This window comes from Nicotiana tabacum, chromosome 1 (genome assembly GCF_000715075.1).
Source record: "Nicotiana tabacum cultivar K326 chromosome 1, ASM71507v2, whole genome shotgun sequence".
NCBI classification, from domain to species: domain Eukaryota; kingdom Viridiplantae; phylum Streptophyta; class Magnoliopsida; order Solanales; family Solanaceae; genus Nicotiana; species Nicotiana tabacum.
In genome coordinates this window covers 126835601-126855979 of record NC_134080.1, presented here as the reverse complement: position 1 = coordinate 126855979, position 20379 = coordinate 126835601, and positions in this window count along the sequence as shown.

Genomic DNA, 20379 nt, shown 5'->3' with positions numbered 1-20379 from the left:
CGGATAAATTACAATTCACGGGTCTCAATACCTGAACCCAACACTTGGCATCTTGTGCCCTCATCCCACCTCATAATCATGTTGATATCTCCCGGGCCAACCAGAACCACTCTCACATAGAAGGCAAGTAAACAAGGGTGTACATCTATACTCAACAATATCAAGAAAACCTCTTATCTGATAAGGGCGCTTAGCTACGTGTATGCTTGTGCAAGTGTTCTAACATAGTTCATACTAGCTAGTAAGCATAAGGAAAAGAACGGGCAACACGTAGAATAACAGAGATAAAGTAAATGAAAAAAATAGCTCATAACACAGTAATAACAATAGGGAATCTCCTGAGATACTGTCTCGTAGTCCCAAACGTAAATGTTCAGGGGGATCTCCCAGACTACCGTCCCATAGTACCAAAGTAAATATGCAGAACAAGGGGATCTCCCGGAATACCGTTTCGTAGTCCCAAAGTAAATATGTAGGGGGATCTCCCGGAATACCGTTCCGTAGTCCCAAAGTAAGTATGCAGGGAAGGGGGATCTCCCGGAATACCGTTCTATAGTCCCAAAGTACATATACAGCGCCACCAATAGATATAACAGTTACAGCACGACAGAAACCTCGTACATCACCACAACAAGTACAACAGCAACAATGACAATAATATAAAGTACGGTGAGTAATCAACTCAAGAACTTTAAATCACAAAGAAACGGTAGAATCAGTTCACAAGGAATAACCAAAGTAAAGAATGTTAGGCATAAAGGGAACAGTTCAACAAGGGAAAACTAATATGTAGCAACGACCCCACAATATACAAGTCAACAATAAGGAAGCCAACACGAGTCAAATAGTTCCAAATAAAGGCAAGTCAACTAAGATATAGGTTATCTCAACTCCTTTTATGGTTGAGCGATTGCGAAGGATATTCAACAATTCAAATAATGGTAAGTAGCAGAAGATAATCATAACTTCAATTAAGACTAAACAATTATAGGATGAGATAATAATAATTTCAATTAAAGATAAGCAGTTATGGAAAGATAGCATGACGATAGAAGAGGCAAAATCTTCAGTTAAGTCAAAGAAGAGACAAATAGGCAATAAGAGTGAATCCTAAAGCAATAAATTCTAATTAAAGCATGTAGAAGTGAAACTAGCAAATAGGAACTCAAACGTATCAGGAAAAACTTCTTACATAGTAAATATAAGGACCTACAAACCCTAAAGGCCAACTTTCCACAAATAAGTTCGAGCACGCACTCGTCACCTCGCGTACACGAACTACAATCAACATAAAAGACTCAAATCCTAAGGGAAAATCCCACACACAAGGTTAGGCAAGATACTTGCCTCAAAGAAGGCAGACCGATGCTCTAAAATACACTTCTCGGGTGAAAAGACCTCCGGACGGTTCAAATCCAACCAAAACAACTTGAAGTCACAAATAAAACTCATAAGAAACTATTCCGGATCATAAAGTCTTAATCTTTAACAAAATCCAAAAATCGGTCCAAAAGTCGACCCTCGACCCGCACCTCTGAACCCGACGAATTTCACAAAAACCGAATATTCATTCTGATACGTGTTCAACCCTACAAAATTATCAAATTCTGATACCATTTCGTCCCTCAAATCATGATTTTTTATTTTGAAAACTTTCTTCAAAAACCAATATTTTCCTCAACTCAAAACACAAATTAAATGATAAAAGTGAATATAAAATTATGGAATATATTATATACTAGGTGAAGAAAACTTACCGAATCGATTTGCTTAAAAAAAACCCAAAAAGAAGCTCCCAAAATCGAAGTCTAAAACTCCAAATATGAAGAAAATTGCCAAACCCTCAATTTAATGATTCTGCCTAGCACTTCCACATAAGCGCATCTGCGCTATCGCATTTGCGGGCAGACGTTCGCATTTGCGGCAGACGTTCGCATTTGCGGGCAGACGTTCGCATTTGCGGGCAGACGTTCGCATTTGCGAACTTGACTTATAGGCCTAGGTCTGCATCTGCAGACAATATAGCCACATCAATGGCGTCACAGAAGCGATAACAAGAGAGCAGAAGCGGGCTCCTTCGCAGATGCGATAGATCAATCACAGAAGCGGTTACGCACCTGCGTTCCAGCATTCGCAGAAGCGAGCTAGCTTCCAGGCCACAAAGATCGTAGACGCGATCAGGCTCATGCACGGAGCCGCACCTGTGCTCCAAAGTCGCAGGTGCAAAAACACCAGAATCAGTCATGTTCAAAACCATGCAAAACATCTGAAACTCGTCCAAAACGGGTTACGAGACCCCCAGGACCCCGTCTAAACACACAAACAAGTTCTATAACTTAACACGAACTCGCTCGAGGTCTCAAATTACATCAAACAATGCCAGAAATGAAAATCGCGCCATGAATAGAACTTATGAACTTTCAAATCTTCCAACCTCTAAAACTCGCGCCGAAACCTACCAAATCAACCCGGAATGACGCCAAATTTTGCAGACAAGTCCCAAATGACATAATGGAGCTGTTCCAACTCTCAGAATCGCATTCTGACCCCGATATCACAAAAGTCAACTCTTGGTCAAACTTCTCCATTTTCCAAACTTCAATTTTCCAACTTTCGCCGAAATACTCCAATTTACCCTACGGATCTTCAAATCTAAATCTGGACGCACGCCAAGTCCAAAATCACCATATGAAGCTGTTGAGATCATCTAAAACTCATTCTGGAGCCGCTTACTCAAAAAGTCAAATTCCGATCAAATTCTCACCGCTTAAGTTTCCAAAACTAGATTCCTTCATCCAATTCGACTCAGAATCATACAGTAACTGAATTCAACATGCACGCAAGTCGATACACATAATATGAAGCTGTTCAAGACCTTACACCATCGAACAAAGCTTAAATTCTCAAAACGACCGGTCGGGTCGTTACAGCGGGTCGGTAATGGGGCGGGTTACGAGTGGGTTAGTGTTTAGTGTTGGATTTTAAGTTCAATCAATGAAAATATAACACGTGGATTAAAAAAAGTTTTTTTTAAATAGAAGGCTATTAGAAATAAGGGCATAGTTGAGCCAAAAGTTAAACAGTAAGGGATTTTTTATTCGAAAAGATGGAAGGAGGTCTTATTGTACCAAATTCGATACTTCAGGAGTACTTTAGGCCCTTTTCCGTTTCTAAGGGCTTGTATGGTAAGGAGGAAAACAAGAATATTTTTAAATTTTTTCAGGTGGTTTATATATTTTTTAAAAATATTTTCTTCTAATTTTTGAAAAATAATTTATGTCCCTTCCAAACTCCCACGTGTGTCATTTCCAACTTATATTTTCCACCCTCCCACCTCCACGCATCCCAGCTCACACCCCCGGGTCCCCTAATTCCAAAAAATAAGTTAATTTGTTACGACTAATGATATATTTTTCAAAAATATTTTTTTATAATAGCATGTCACGACCCGGAATACCCACCATCGGAACCGTAATGACGCCTAATATTTCACTTGATAGGCAAGCCAATGTTATAGAATCATTAAGCCAATTATTATACATTTCAGTAATTAACAACAAATAATCTATAACAAGTTAAAATGAATGCGGAAATTCATAACAGCCTCAATATGTGTACTACTACCCGGATCTGGAGTCACAATTCATGAACTTCTAATATTTCACTACAAGTAAATGTCTGAAAGAAATACAACTATTTTTTAAATGAAATAAACAGTAAAATGAAATGTCTAGAAGGGGAACTCCAGGGTCTGCGGATGCTAGCATATCTACCTTGGGTCTCCTATCGGATGAATCCGGCAGCTAACCTCACGATCAGCTGGGGCCAGTACCAAAATCTGCATAGGAAATGCAGAGTGCAGTATCAGTATAACCGACCCTATGTATTGGTAAGTATCGAGTCTAACCTCAGCGAAGTAGTGATGAGGCTATGACGAGACGCCTAAAAAATAAACCTGTGCAGTATAACAGTGTATGTACAAATAACAGCAATGAGAGAAACCAGACAAATAATATCGGGAAGGGGACATGATGAGTAGATCACAAGATAAAGAATCACAACAATAATAAGAACTTGATCAACTGATATACCTTGAACAATTAAGAACAAATAACACAGTTAAGGAAATGCACGACATCACCCTTCGTGTTTTTACTCTCAACATCACCATATGAATCAATAGAAAAGGTACAACATCACCCTTCATGCATTAACTTTCTCATAATATGGCACGACATCACCCTTCGTGCGTTAACACTCACAATATGGCATGGCATCACCTTTCGTGCATTAACACTCTCCCTCACCAAAACAAAGAACAATGATAACAGGGAAATAGAAATAACAAGAACAAGTCTTACTTCCACATTTGGTTCCACAATACCAACCTCAACTTTGAATCAATACTCAATTATAACCAAAATTCCGTAAACATGATAAGAACGATCAACATAACGATTAACTAGTCTAAGCATGGATAATATGATCAATGAAAGCAACAATTACAAGAATAAGACCCACCCGCATGCTATAACCTGACAACAACACATAGGTACTCTTCATCTCACCTATACGTCGTACCCAACATTCAAACACATAGCAAATAGGCAATTAAGTCCTAATCCATCGATCCAAGGTTAACCACGATACTTACCTTGCTCCAACAGCCAAACTCAAAGCTCAACCACACCTTTTCCTCTCAAACAAGCCTCCGAACCAATAGAATCTAGCAAATTTCCAACCAAGAAATTCAAATTAAGCCTTAGGAACTACCCACGATTGCAGGAATTCAATTTAGGCAATTACTGAAAAAGTCAACAAAAGGCAACACTCGGGCCTGCTTGGTCCAAACCCGAAATTCAGACCAAAACCCAATTATTCATTCACCCTTGAGCCCGGTTATATAATTGATTTTGGAATCGGACCTCAATTTGAGGTCTAAATCCCCAATTTATTAAATCCCTAATTTCTACCCAAAACCCCCCAATTCTACCATGAAAACCTTACATTTTAGGTTGAAATGTAGTGAAAGATTGAAAGGAGATAGGTTAGAATCACTTACCAATGATTTGGGGAAGAAGGAGTCTTGGAAAAATCGCCTCTAAGATTTTAGGTTTTGAAAATTTGAAGAATGAGAAAAAAATCCCGTCTAAGTCATTTTTACCCAGCTCCGGATCCGCAAATTCGACCTGGGCTTCGCAAATGCGGGAAAAGCTTCAAAAATACGAAACTCCCACATTTCTATTGCTTTCGCAAATGCGAACAAAATGTTGGCAATTGCGGAATCTGAGGATCACAAATGCGACCCATGTCTTCACAAATGCGACTAATCCTTCCCCAGACTTACTTCGCAAATGCGAAGGATGTTCACAAATGCGAAACCTATGTGGCCCAGCTTCTCTTCACAATTGCAATGAGAAGCTTGCAAATGCGAACCCTTCAGAGGTCGCAAACGCGATGCCTGATTTCGCAAATGCGAGTTCAGAGGCCTACAACAAAATTTGAAGCACCAGCAACCTCTCCAAGTCAAATTTCACTCTGTTGCCTATCCGAAACTCACCCGAGCCCTCGAGGCTCTAAACCAAAAGTGCACACTAGTCTAAAAATATCATACGAACATGCTTACTCGATTAAAATACGAAAATAACACCTAGAACTAAGAATTGAACACCAAATCATATGAAATTTTCAAGAAAACTTTAAAACTCCTATTTTCACAACTGGACGTCCGAATCACGTCAAGCCAACTCTGTTTCTCACCAAATTTCACAAACAAGTCACAAATATGGTATTGGACCTATACCGGGTTCCAGAACCAAAATACGGACCCGATATCTAAAAAGTCAAACCTTGTTCAAACATTTCAAATTCATTAAGCCTTTAGCTTTCAAATTTCAACAAATGTCCGATATCTCGGGCTAGAGACTTCCGATTTTGATTCCGGGCATACGTCCAAGTCCCAAATCACGATACAGACCCATCGGGACCTTCAAAACACAAATCTGGGTTTGTTTACCAAAAAAATGATCGAAGTCAACTCAAATAAAGTTTTAGGTAAAATTTCTTGTTTTTAACATAAAAGCTTTCCAAAAAGACTCCCGGACTATGCACATAAATTGAGGAAGGCCTAAACATGAATTTTAAGGCTTCAGATCATTGAATTGAGTTTCAAAACATGAGATGACCTAGCGGGTCATCACATTCTCCACCTCTAAAACAATCGTTCGTCCTCGAACTGATATAGAAAAGTACCTGGACTGGTGAAAAGGTGGGAATATCTACTCCGCATGTCCGACTCGGAATCCTAGGTAGCTACCTCAATGGGCTGATCTCTCCATTGCACTCGAACTGAAGGATAACTATTCAATCTCAACTGACGAACCTGTTGGCTAGAATAGCCACCGGCTCCTCCTCGTAGGTCAAATTCTTGTCCAACGGGACAGTGTTGAAGTCTAAAATGTGGGATAGATCGTCGTGATACTTTCGGAGCATGGACACATGGGACACTAGATGAACTGCTGATAAACCAGGTGGCAACGCGAGCCTGTAGGCCACCTCTCTCACTCGCTCAAGATTATCAAAAGGCTCGATATATCTAGGGCTCAATTTGCCCTTCCTTCCGAACCTCATCACACCCTTTATGGGTGACACCCGGAGCAACACTCTCTCTCCGACATGAAATGCAACATCACGAACTCTATAGTAAACATAACTATTCTGCCTGTACTGAGCTGTGCGAAGTCGATTCTGAATAATCTTGACCTTATCCACGGCATCCTGTACTAAGTCTGTACCCAAAATCGAGCCTCCCCTGGCTCAAACCATCTGACTGGAGACCGGAAGCACCTACCATATAATGCCTCATAGGGAGTCATCTAAATGCTCGACTGATAGTTGTTGTTGTAGGCAAACTTTGCTAGCGGCAAGAACTGATCCCACAAACCTCTAAAGTCTATAACACAAGCGTGGAGCATATCCTCTAATATCTGAATAGTGCGCTCGGACTGCCAGTCCGTTTGAGGATGAAATGTTGTGCTAAGCTCAACCCACGTGCCCAACTCACGCTGCACAACCCTTTAGAAATGCGAGGTGAATTGCGTACCTCGATAAAAAATGATAGACACTGGCACTCGTGAAAATGAACGATCTCGCAGATATAAATCTCAGCCAACCGCTCTGAAGAATAAGTGATCACACCCAACTATGCCTTCTAAAAGACAAAGCGGTCGTTGCAAATATAATCCGGTTTAAGTCTGGAGTCGAATCCTCAGGGAACTAACCTATCTATTACAATTCTTGGCAATGCTATTGTCAACTCAAACAATTTCCAGATGCAAGATTTTTATCAATAAAGATTGGGTTTTTGTTTAACTACTTCCAATGATATTAAAAATAATATGTTAAATCAAATATAATTCAATGGTAAAAAGGTCTAGGGTATTGATTTCCCCAATTGCTAGTTTAAGTCTTAACTCTTTTGCTATAATCTCGTCGTAATACTTTATGAGGATTATGAGCTATGGGTTACCGTAATTATCTCTCGATCAACTACGATAATTTACTAGAGCATTCTCTCGAACTACTCTAACTGACAATATATGTAGCTCTGAATTATCCCACTAAAGTATCGTTATCTCTAACGCCACTTTTAAGTTCAAGTAATGAATCTCTTCAATTACCCAAAAGTGGTGTTGTTCAACAACAGTCTAACCTAATATTCTTCTCAAGCAACACAAGGCAATTAGACACGATTAATCAAGGGCCCATTCAATTAATCACCATACAAAACGTAGTTGAACAATCATATAATAAATCCAGCTTGATTATAATAAAGTTGAGTCAAAACTTCATCCAACAATTGGTTCCATCAACCCTAGATCAAATGTTTAGCTACTCATAACAAAGCAAGAGAAAACTACAAAAATTTTCATAATGTGTAATTGCAAGAAATAAAAGGAGATAGAAAAACTCTAATGTTTGGTTGATCTTCTCACACCTGTTCTTTCCTCCAAAGTAGTCTAAAAACAAGCTTAAAACTTTCTTGGGCAAGCTTCTTGAGTTTATAAGGGTTTTGAACAAGTTTTCCCCGAGTTACACTTTGGTCCCAAAAGTCTGGGCAATTGCACAGTTCACCCGCGGCCGCGGCGTGACCGAGGTGAGGGCCAAACATTCTGCCTCGTATTAGTTGCATGTCGCGGTCCCACCGCGGTCCACCGCAGTCGCGGTGGATTCAAATCCAGTCCCCTTTTTTGCTTATTTTCGCTCGGGTGCTTCTTGCTTGGATGTTTTCTTCATATTATTGACTCCAAAACACTCCATAGTTCTTCCTAACTTGGATTAGTCCCTGCGAAGCAAAAGAACACCAATTAGAGCATTTTGTTATCATTTAGTCTATAAAACAACAATAAAGCATGGTATAATTAGGGTGTAAATATCGTCTATGTAGCCTATTATCAACACCCCACACTTAAATCATTGCTAGTCCTCGAGCAATCTGCCACACTCTATCAAAGTTCCTTCCCTAAGCTTTCCCCTTAACGAATTACACCATGAACAATTCACCAAAGTTGCACCTAGTAGTGAACAACCTTTGCCTCAAAAATCGAATCTCTCATGCCATGTAATATTTGCACTTACTCAAACTACTCTATACAGAAGTCAAGACTTACTTTTCCTTCGTGAATCACATGCCCTCACATCACACAAGAGAGTAGTTCCACAGTTAATATTAGTAAGAACAATTAGGAACTCAAATGGACAAAATTCGCTCACTCTCAAGAAGAACATTCACATGCCACAAAGATGCACCATAGTCTTGCCCGTAGTGTACTACTCTACTAATCAAGCCTATTCAGTCTAAGATCAATTAGGACTTCACTTGGTTGTAATGTAGGCTAAGGGATAGGTAGGATATATTTGGATATAGTGACTAACCTCCCTAAGCACTTTTAATACAATCACATTAACCTTCAAAATCATGCTTATGTCAACCAGACGTTCCACCATATTTTTATTTATAACATCCCATTCCTTTAGGTGCATTTGTATCAAGCTACCACTTATCAACTATTACATTTATTCATTTTTTTACGTGGCGCTTCTTCTTTTACTCTTCCAAAACTGCACCTTTCCTCTATTTCATTGGTTCCACTCAAAAATCAAACCACCACCCTACACTTTAACCTTTACATATGTCAAGGTCATTCAAGTGCTTGTAGGAGGTAAAAGGGGTTCAAATAGATGGCTAGGGTAAGGTTCGCAACGTGGTTGCCACAGAAACAGGCTTATAGGATCAACGGGGTTCACTATGATGTATTACATTTAGGTGGGTTTACTTATATATCTGGTTTAACAAAGAAATGTCTATATCACTTCTAAGACTGAATGAAGCTACTATTTTGCTTTGCAAACACACGGAGCAAGTTCTAGGCATCAAATGTAAAGCATAGAATACAGTACAACTCACACACACATGGCACATGACTCACTCCAGATTGGTTAATCAAGAGACTCTCTTTTGGGTGTTCAAGTCAGTTACAAACATACAAACTTAAGGCATTTTAGCAAGAGTCAACCACTAAGACTAGGCGCTACACTCTAGTGTCGACTGTGTTCAGGTGTATTAACGCCAAGGGTTTTTCTTTCTATTTCAGCTCGTAACCCATCAATACTAACTAAAACTAAAAACAAAATAAACAAAAACTACCTACAGTCGGTTCAAGCTAAACCCTTGGAAAAGAACCGTGGCCCAAAGAAAAACCAAGGGGGAGTTACTACACTAACTAAAAATAAAATAAAAAAATATTTTTGGTATTTTTTCTAGACTAACTTCCCTCAAGAAACTATCACAAATATCCGTCATCAGGAAGAGTCCTTATATTCCTTTTTTTAGTTAGTTCGACTAATGTCCCTCAAGAGACTTGTCGAAAGGTGTCCGTCTTCGGGCCAAGTCGAAGTTAACTACATGACTTTACCATACCAATCAATCAAAAAGAAAGCAATATCATACAAAGTTACACAGTCTATTTACCACAACAATCATCCCCCACCCCATACTTAAAAGTTTGGTATGTCCCCATGTCAACAAATATAAAGTAGAGTAAGGTAAGGGGACTTCCCACAAAATCAATCCTGATCAGAGACGGTGCCAAGGTCGAGGTGACATGCTCGTCCTAGTGCTCGAAGCTATCCCATAATCTTTTTCTCCGACTTGGCCTATTGAGTGGCCAGAGTGTCAACTCTGGTGCCCAGGTCATCGACAGAAGTACGGAGACCAGCCATTTCTTGTTCTGGAGCTGTCATGCGGGTACTTCAACGGGGCTGTAATGGGTCATAAGACTGTAGATAGCCGTTGCCCCTGGACCATTGACATCAGTCGTGTTGCTGGAGGATAGCAAGCAGCTATTGATAATGGTGAGCCAGCACTTTGCCTCCCAATTAAGAGACTGTGAGTTTAATGTTATCAAACATTTTATCCATATAAACTCCATGTCAGGTACACATATGACATCAAGAATTGGTGTCCAATTGACCCTCGGGCAGTGATAAGCAATATAAGCATCCATCTCCCCCATGAATACTGGTAGTCGGTACACTCGGCGGATGGCCTCGAGGGACACATTTACCCAGGTATTGCATACTATGACAACCCCATCCTCATGTTCCGGGCAGTTAGCATAGAATTCTCTTACCATCTGCACATTTGCCTCCTCCAGTTCCTCAAAGAAGATGTCCAACTGACGCCTCCTCAACTCAGTAAAGATATTCGGGCCTTCCACTTGCAAAGCTGCTCGGTCAATATGCACCTCTGCTAACAATTTCTTAGACGCCTTTGCATTGTACCTGTCCTCCACCGGTTTGGAGACAAACCTAGTGCTGTCAAACTATGGCGCACTAGCTTGACCTCTAGCTCTCGAGGAACTACCCGGTCCACTAGCGGAGGACCCTATGTTGCGTCTCTTCCTAGAGGGATGCATTTTGCCTGTCAAACAGAGAATCGCCTATCAGTGAGAGTGTAAGTTGTGTGAACTATGGGTGGTTACTCAGACTTTACCACAACCATGGTCACATTAGCCCTGATAACTCCATTAGGGCAATTCCACAAACACCTTATGGGCAAGACACTTTCCTAACACATATAGCCCATATGGATATATCAATGCTTCCCCTAAATCACAATTTTCACTTCACCATTCCACCCACAACACTAGTCTTACACACACAAACACACACATCTCTACAACATAGTGCACACACTTTACTACACATTAGGCACAAAACCTATTACAAAGCAAAAGGAAAATCAAAAGAAAAATACTACACAATTAAACATTAAACTACATAAAAACTAAAATAAAATACAAGAAAATAGAGGGAGAAGCATGCCATAACTGGGATGAGTAGAGAGGTAGAGGAATGGAGGTAGAATGAGAATGGTAGATGGGAGCGAATGGGAGAAAAGTGAAGAAGAAGAATAAGAAGAAGAGAGGAGGGAGATGAGAGATTAGGGTTAGAGAGAGAGAGAAATTGGGAAAGTGAGGGGTTTGGGCGGTGGTTATGAGATTATTAGGGCGGAGTTAAAAAAATTATAAAATAAAAGAAGAAGAAAAGAAAGAAAAAAAAAGAAAAAAAAACTTACCTGGTGCGAACTCACCGTGGTTGACCGCGGTCCCACCGCGGTTGCGGTGAGTTAATAAAATTGAGGAAGAATATCATCGACTCACCGCGTTCCCACCGCGATCGCGGTGGGTTGAGCGAATTCGAGGCAGAATCCTGTTCTCTCACCGCGATCTAGTCGCAGTCGAGGTGCGAGGAAATTTTTATTTTTTTATTTTTTTTATAAGGTTACATAAGAAAACAAAACAACACATTCGTGGGTTGCCTCCCACGCAGCGCCTGATTTAACGTCGCGGCATGACGCAGGCTCGGATCATCACTCCTCATTCGCGTACTGGGGCTCGTCCAACGTTATTGTCTCTATATCCCCTTTCTCATCTGCCATTCCAAGGTAATGTTTCAACCTTTGCCCATTCATTGTGAACTTATTCGTCCCATCTTCTGATTCAATCTCAACAGCTCCACTTGAGAACATTTGCACCACTCTGAAGGGTCCTGACCATCGAGACTTTAACTTACCCTGAAACAATCTCAATCTTGAGTTGTATAACAACACTAGCTCTCCGGATTTGAATTTTTGGTCCACAATGTGCTTGTCATGCATTAGTTTCATCCGTTCTTTGTATAATCTAGCACTCTCGAATGCCTGGAACCTGAATTCCTCTAACTCATGTAACCTAGTGACTCTGTTAGTACTTGCTGTCTCCATGTCCAAGTTCAACTGTCGCAGTGCCCAAAGTGCTTTATGTTCGAGCTCTACCGGAAGGTGGCATGCCTTTACAAACACCAACTTGTATGGTGACATAACAATTGGAGTTTTGAAGGTTGTGCGGTACGCCCACAATGCATCATCCAGCTTCTTTGCCCAATCGGTCCTTGTTGCATTCACTGTTTTTGTAAGGACACTTTTAATCTCCATGTTGGACACTTCAACTTGCCCGCTCGACTATGGGTGGTACGGGGTGGTCACTTTATGACTAACTCCATACTTTTCCAACAGTCGTGCGGATGCTCTATTGCAGAAATGGGTTCTGCCATCACTTAGTATAGCTCTCGGGGTGCCAAAACGTGTGAAATGTTCTTCTTTAGAAAACATGTTACCCCTTTAGCATCATTGGTTGGGAGAGACACTGCTTCAACCCACTTGGAGACGTAGTCAACTTCTACCAATATGTACTTGTTACCATACGAGATGACAAATGGCCCCACGAAGTCGATCCCCCACATGTCAAAAACCTCCACCTCTTGAGTTGTGGTCATTGGCATCTCATTTCGGCGAGATATCTTGCCTATCCTTTGGCATTCATCACAACTTTTGACCCAAGCATGGGCATCCTTGAACAGAGTTGGCCAATACAAGCCCGACTCCAACACCTTAGCTGCTGTCCGAATTCCTCCAAAGTGTCCACCATATGGTGAATCATGACAAGCCTGCAAAACAGAATGTTGATCTTTCTCGGGGATACACCACCGGATCATATTATCTACACATATTTTAAATAGTAGAGGTTCATCCCAATAATAAGACCAACAATCACGAAAGAACTTTTTCTTTTGAATTGAGGAGAGTTCATAAGGTACAATACCACTTGCTAAATAATTAGCAATATCAGCATACCACGGTGCCTCCTCCATTGTCATTGCTAGTAACTGTTCATATGGGAATGTCTCTGTTATATCCTCAACCTCTACCTTCTTTTCAGCTCCTTCCAACCTTGAGAGGTGGTCAGCTACTTGGTTCTCTGTCCCGTTTCTGTCACGTATTACCTAATTGTTGCATGGTCAGTGTAAACAATAACTTTTGATCCAATCAAGTATGACCTGAATTTGTCGAATGCAAAAACGACAACCAACATCTCCTTTTCCGTCATGGTATAATTGAGTTGTGCACCACTTAGCGTTCTGCTTGCATAGTAAATTTGGTGCATCAGTTTATCATTTTGCTGCCCCAAGACTGCTCCTATAGCATAGTTACTTGTGTCGCACATGAGCTCAAACGGTTGCTCCCAGTTGGGTGCAACAATGATGGGTGCAGTCACCAATCTCTTCTTCAGCTCCTCAAATGCCAACCTGCAATCATTAGAAAACACAAAGGCCTAATCCTTTTCAAGGAGTTTGTATAAAGGGTTAGCAATCTTGGAGAAATCTTTTATGAATCGCCTGTAGAACCCGGCGTGCCCAAGGAAACTTCTCACTACCTTGACTGAATTAGGTAGTGGCAACTTCTCAATCACGTCAACCTTAGCATGGTCAACCTCGATTCCCTTACTGGACACTCGATGCCCCAAGACTATCCCTTCTTGTACCATAAAATGGCACTTTTCCCAGTTCAGCACTAAATTTGTCTCCACATATCTTCTAAGAACTCTTCTTAAGTTGTGAAGATAGTCCTCGAATGAATCCCCCACCACGGAGAAATAAGCCATAAATACCTCTATAATGTCCTCCACCATGTCCGTGAAAATGGATAACATGCACCGTTGAAATGTCACTGGTGCATTGCAAAGCCCAAAAGGCATTCTCCGCATGTGAATGATGTTTTCTCTCTGTCTTTGAGGGCTATTGAGATCTGATTGTACCCCGAATATCCATCCAAGAAACAAAAGTGAGATCACCCAGCCAACCTGTCCAGCATTTGATCAATGAATGGTAAGGGAAAATGGTCCTTCTAAGTGGCTGTATTTAATTTCTGGTAATCCATGCAAATCCGCCATCCGGTGACTGTACGCGTCGAGATCAACTCGTTAATCTCATTTTGTACGATCGTCATTCCTCCCTTTTTCAGCATACACTGAACAGAGCTGACCCAATTACTGTCAGAGATGGGGAAGATGATACCCGCATCTAATCATTTGATCACTTCCCTCTTCACCACCTCTTTCATATTTGGGTTCAGCCTTCTTTGATGTTCTTTGGAAGGTTTGTGCCCTTCTTCTAGGAGAATCTTGTGCATACAAAAAGCTGGGCTGATACCCTTTATGTCCACCATGGTCCAACCAATAGCAGTCTTACATCCCTGTAGCACCTGTAGGAGTTGCTTTACCTGCACATCTAGCAAACCGGATGATATAATAATAGGCAAAGTAGAATCAGGCCCTAAGAAAACGTACCTGAGGTGAGCTAGGAGCAGTTTCAGATCCAGTTTGGGTGGTTCCTCTACTGATAGTTTTGTCGGTGTTGTAGCCCTCTTTTCTAACTCAAGGGACTCGAACTGAGGTTCCCTCTTCCAGAATCCTTGGCCTTCGTGTGTCATGACCCACTCAGCCAACCCTTCACTATCCATCTCCTCTAAATTTGTTAGGCAAGCCTCCAATGGATCTTTAACAGTCAGGGTCACATCATCTTCATGCAGGATCACATCCACTGCCTCCACTAGGGAGCAATTAGCATATTCACTGGGTCTCCTCATGGATTGTTGAACGTTCAATATGACTTCTTCATCGTTCAACCTCATTTTTAATTCCCCAGTTTCACAATCGATCAGTGCTCTCCCAGTGGCTAAGAATGGCCTCCCTAAAATAATAGGTATCTCTTCATCTACCTGGCAATCTAGAATAACAAAGTCTGCAGGGAACATAAACATTCCCACTTTTACCAACACATTATCAAGAATCCTTGTCGGCCTTTTAACCGTGCGGTCAGCCAGTTGCAAAAGCATCAAAGTCGGTCTAGCTCTGCCAATGCCCAGTTTGGTATATATGGCCAGCGACATCAAGTTTATGTTGTCTCCTAAGTCACATAATGCCTTTGCAAAGGCATAACTCCCAATAGTGCATGGAATAGTAAAGCTACCTGGGTCAGACATCTTTTGAGCCATGGGTCTTGTCACTACTGCACTGCATATCTGTGTCAGAGTTACTATGGATAGGTCATGAAAATCAAACTTTTGTGACATTAGGTCTTTCATCATCTTTGCATAGCCTGGCATCTCCCTCAAAGCATCCATCAGAGGAATATTCAATTGAATTTGATGCAGCATCTTCGTGAATTTTCTATATTGATCTTCCTTCTTTTGTTTTACCAGTCTCTGAGGGAATGATGCAGGTATCACCCTTTGTGCACTGTTTGCTGGCTTCTCTCCATTGGGGTTCTGTGGTGCAAGAGGTACCACCTGTTCTGCAGCTTGTTCACTCTCTTTAGCTTTACCCTTATCATCCTGAACCTGTTCAACCACCACTTCAGTAAGTTCTACTGATTTATCTACCTCCAATGGAACTGGAGTGGCTGGTGTAGTCTCTTTGCTAGCTTGTGCAACTTCCTACTCCCTGTCTAAATCTCTCCCATTTTGGAGACTTACTGCCATCAGCTGATTCGGATTTTGCTCTTTGGGGTTAATGTTCGTGTCTGCTGGCAATGTTCCTTGGGGTGGTTGTTTAAGGCCATAGATAGCTGCCCCAACTGAGTTTCAATGTTCTTTATCGCTGAGTCATGCACTGCCAACTTTTCATGCATCTTACCATTTGTTCCAATGAGTTGTTGAAGCATACCCCTGATCTCTACCATATTGTTATCTTGTTGCTGAAGAGGTGGCTGATATGTCAACTGTTGCTGATTCTGTTGTGGATAGCCCTGTTATCTCTGATATGTCACCATTTAGCCTTGAGGTTGTATACCTCCAGGCTATGGCATGTTTGGTCTGTATTGCTGATTTGGTACCGGTCTCCACTGTTGTCCTCCTTGTCTCTGACCCCCACTGTTGTTAACATAATTCATATCCTCTCTTAACCCTTGGTTGTCACCTTCTCCACTCCATGAACACACATAAAACTGATTAACGCAGGGTGTACACAGTCTTTCATTTGTTGTGTCAACAATATGCACTTGCTTTGTACCCATCTCATCAATCTTCTTTGTCAATATACTCATTTGAGTCATGAGTGTGGCTATGTTCTCTACATGCGAATTATTCGGGTCAAGAGGAACTGAATGCACTATTGGTGCCAGTGTTGTACCTCTCGTCATCCATCCCGAATTCTAGGACATCTTGTCAAGAAGGATTTTGCACTCGGTGAATGTCTTATTCAAAAATGCACCCCCAGCTGAAGCATACATATTGGCCTTTAGATTGTCGGCTAACCCCATGTAGAATCTCTAGCCGAGCATCTGGTCTGGAATCCCATGGTGGGGACACTTCACTAGCATCCCTTTGAATCTTTCCCAAGTTTCCTGCAAGGTCTCAGTAGGATGCTGCTTGTACTGCAATATCTCATCAATCTGTCTTGCAGTCTTGTTGGGCGGGTAAAACTTATTCAGGAACTGCTTGACTAATTCCTCCCAGGTGACAATGGAATTGATTGGGAGCGAATTCAGCCAAGTCTGAGCTTCCCCAGTCACAGAGAATGGGAACAGTAACAACTTGATAGCTTCTGGGGTCACATTTGGCTGCCTTTGGGTCACACAAATCGACAGAAAATTTTTCAAGTGTTGTTGAGGATCTTCAATGTGTGACCCGGAGAACAATCCCTTATTCTGCAGAAAATGCAGCATGTTGTTGGTGATTTGGAATATCTCCGCTTGTATTGGGGGCACAGTAATGGCAGTGGTCAGGTTGTCAGTTGTTGGTTGTGCCCAATCATAAAGTGCAGCTTCTGGCATAAGAGGTGCCACCACTCTGACGTTTGGGTCGGCTGTCTCATCCCTGATGTTTCCGTCGACGTTATTTACGTCACCCATGTCAAATTAAAGTTGGTGCGTTTGTTGTGATTGTTTGTTCTTCTTGTTGGAACAGTTCAATGCCCTAAATGTTTTCTCGGGGTCTGAGAGTCCTTCAAGCAGTTCTCCAGTCCTCGAAGAATTCCTAGGCATACACCTGAATCCCACAAGAGTTCAAATGTGAGAGTTTCAATGGAAAAAAAATTGTTTAACACCTTAGAAATTTGATTTAAACTAATAATTCCAATACTACTTCTAAGTTGTAATAAATAACACCGTTAATTCCCTGGCAACTGCGCCAAAATTTGATCATGCCTAACTATGCCTTCTAAAAGACAAAGCAGTCGTTGCAAATATAATCCGATTTTAAGTCCGGAGTCGAATCCTCAGGGAACTAACCTATCTATTACAACTCTTGGCAATGCTATTATCAACTCAAACAATTTCCAGATACAATATTTTTATCAATAAAGATTGGATTTTTGTGAAACTACTTCCAATGATATTAAAAATAACAATATGTTAAATCAAAGATAATTCAATGGTAAAAAGGTCTAGGGTATTGATTTCCCCAATTGCTAGTTTATGTCTTAACTCTTTTGCTATAATCTCGCCGTAATACTTTATGAGGATTATGAGCTATGGGTTATCGCAATTATTTCTCGATCAACTACGATAATTTATTAGAGCATTCTCTCGAACTACTCTAGCTGACAATATGTGCAGCTCTGAATTATCCTACCAAAGTTTCGTTATCTCTAACCCCACTTTTAAGTTCAAGTAATGAATCTCTTCAATTACCCAAAAGTGGTGTTGTTCAATAGCAGTCTAACCTAATATTCATTCTCAAGCAACACAAGACAATTAGACACGATTAATCAAGGGCTCATTCAATTAATCACCATACAAAACGTAGTTGAACAATCATATAATAAATCCGGCTCGATTATAACAAAGTTGAGTCAAAACTTCATACAACAGTTGGTTCCATCAACCCTAGATCAAATGTTTAGCTACTCATAACAAAGCAAGAGAAAACTATAAAAATTTTCATAATATGTAATTGCAAGAAATAAAAGGAGATAGAAAAAATCTAATATTTGGTTGATTTTCTCACACTTGTTCTTGCCTCCAAAATAGTCTAAAAACAAGCTTAAAACTTTCTTGGGCGAGCTTCTTGAGTTTATAAGGGTTTGGAATAAGTTTTCCCCGAGTTATACTTCGGTGCCAAAAGTATGGGCAATTGCATAGTTCACCGCGGTTGTGGCGTGACCGCGGTGAGGGCCAAACATTCTGCCTCGCATTAGTTGCCTGTCGCGGTCCCACCGCGGTCCTCCGCGGTCGCGGTGGATTCAAATCCAGTCCCCTTTTTTGCTTCTTTCCGCTCAGGTGCTTCTTGCTTGGATGTTTTCTTCACATTATTGACTCCAAAACACTTCATAGTTCTTCCTAACTTGGATTAGTCCCTGCGAAGTAAAAGAACACCAATTAGAGCATTTTGTTATTATTTAGCCTATAAAACAACAATAAAGCATGGTATAATTAGGGTGTAAATATCGTCTATGTAGCCTATTATCAATAAGTAACTGCCATAGGAATGAAATGCGCTGACTTGGTCAGCCTGTCCACAATGACCCAAACTGCATCGAACTTCTTCTGAGTCTGTAGGAGTCCAACAACAAAATCCATAGGGACACGCTCCCACTTCCACTCTGGAATCTATAACTTCTGAAGCAAACCATCAAGTCTCTGAAGCTCACACTTTACCTGCTGACAATTTATACACCGAGACACATATGCAAATATATCTTTCTTCATTCTCCTCCACCAATAATACTGTCGCAAGTCTTGATACTACTTGGCAGCGCCTAGAAGAAAAGAATATCAAGAACTGTGGGCCTTCTCAAGAATCAACTCACAAAGTCCATCCACATTAGGCGCACAAACACAACCCTGCATCCTCACAACTCCATCATCTCCAACAGTAACATGCTTGGCACCACTGTGCCGAACTGTGTCCCTAAGGACAAGCAAATGAGTGTCATCATACTGCCGACCTCTGATACTTTCAAACAAAGAAGACTAAGTGACTGTACAAGCTAAAACACGGCTGGGCTGAGAAATATCCAACCTCACGAACGGATTGGACAAATCCTGAACATCTAATGCAAGCAGTCTCTCACCAACTGGAATGTACACAAGGCTGCCCATACTCGCTAACTTTCTACTCAAAGCAATGGCCACCACATTGGACTTATCGGGATGATACAAGATGGTGATATTATAATCTTTCAATAGCTCCAACCACCTCCTCTGCCTCAAATTGAGCTCTTTTTGCTTGAACAAATACTGCAAACTCCAATGATTTATGAATATCTCGCACGACATGCCATACAGAGAGTGCCTCCAAATCTTCAGTGCATGAACAATGGCTGCCAACTCCAAGTCATGAACGGGGTAATTCTTCTCGTGAAACTTCAGCTGCCGTAAAACATATGCAATTACCTTGCCAGCCTACATCAATACCGCACTCAGTTCAATACGAGATGCATCATAATATACCATATAAGATCCTGAACCTGTGGGCAACACCAACACCATTGCCATAATCAAATCAGTCTTGAGCTTCTGAAAGTTCGCCTCACACTCGTCTAACCATCTGAACGGGGTACCCTTATGGGTCAACCTGGTCAACAGGGCTACTATAGATGAGAACCCCTCTATAACCGATGGTACTAACCCTCCAAACCTAAGAAACTCTGGATCTTCGTGGCTGAAGTGGGTTTAGGCCAGTTCTGAATTGCCTCAATCTTCTTAGGATCCACTTGAATACCCTCTGCCGATACAACATTCCCCAAGAAGGAGACCGAGTCTAACCAAAACTCACATTTTGAAAACTTAGCATATAATCGGCTATCTCTTAGAGTCTGAAGTACGATCTGAAGATGTTGCTCGTGCTCCTCTCGACTATAGGAGTAGATCAAGTTATCATCAATAAACACAATCACAAAAGAATCCAAATACGACTTGAACACCCGGTTCATCAAGTCCATAAATGCTGCTGGGGAATTTGTCAGACTAAATGACATCACCAGAAACTCATAATGCCCA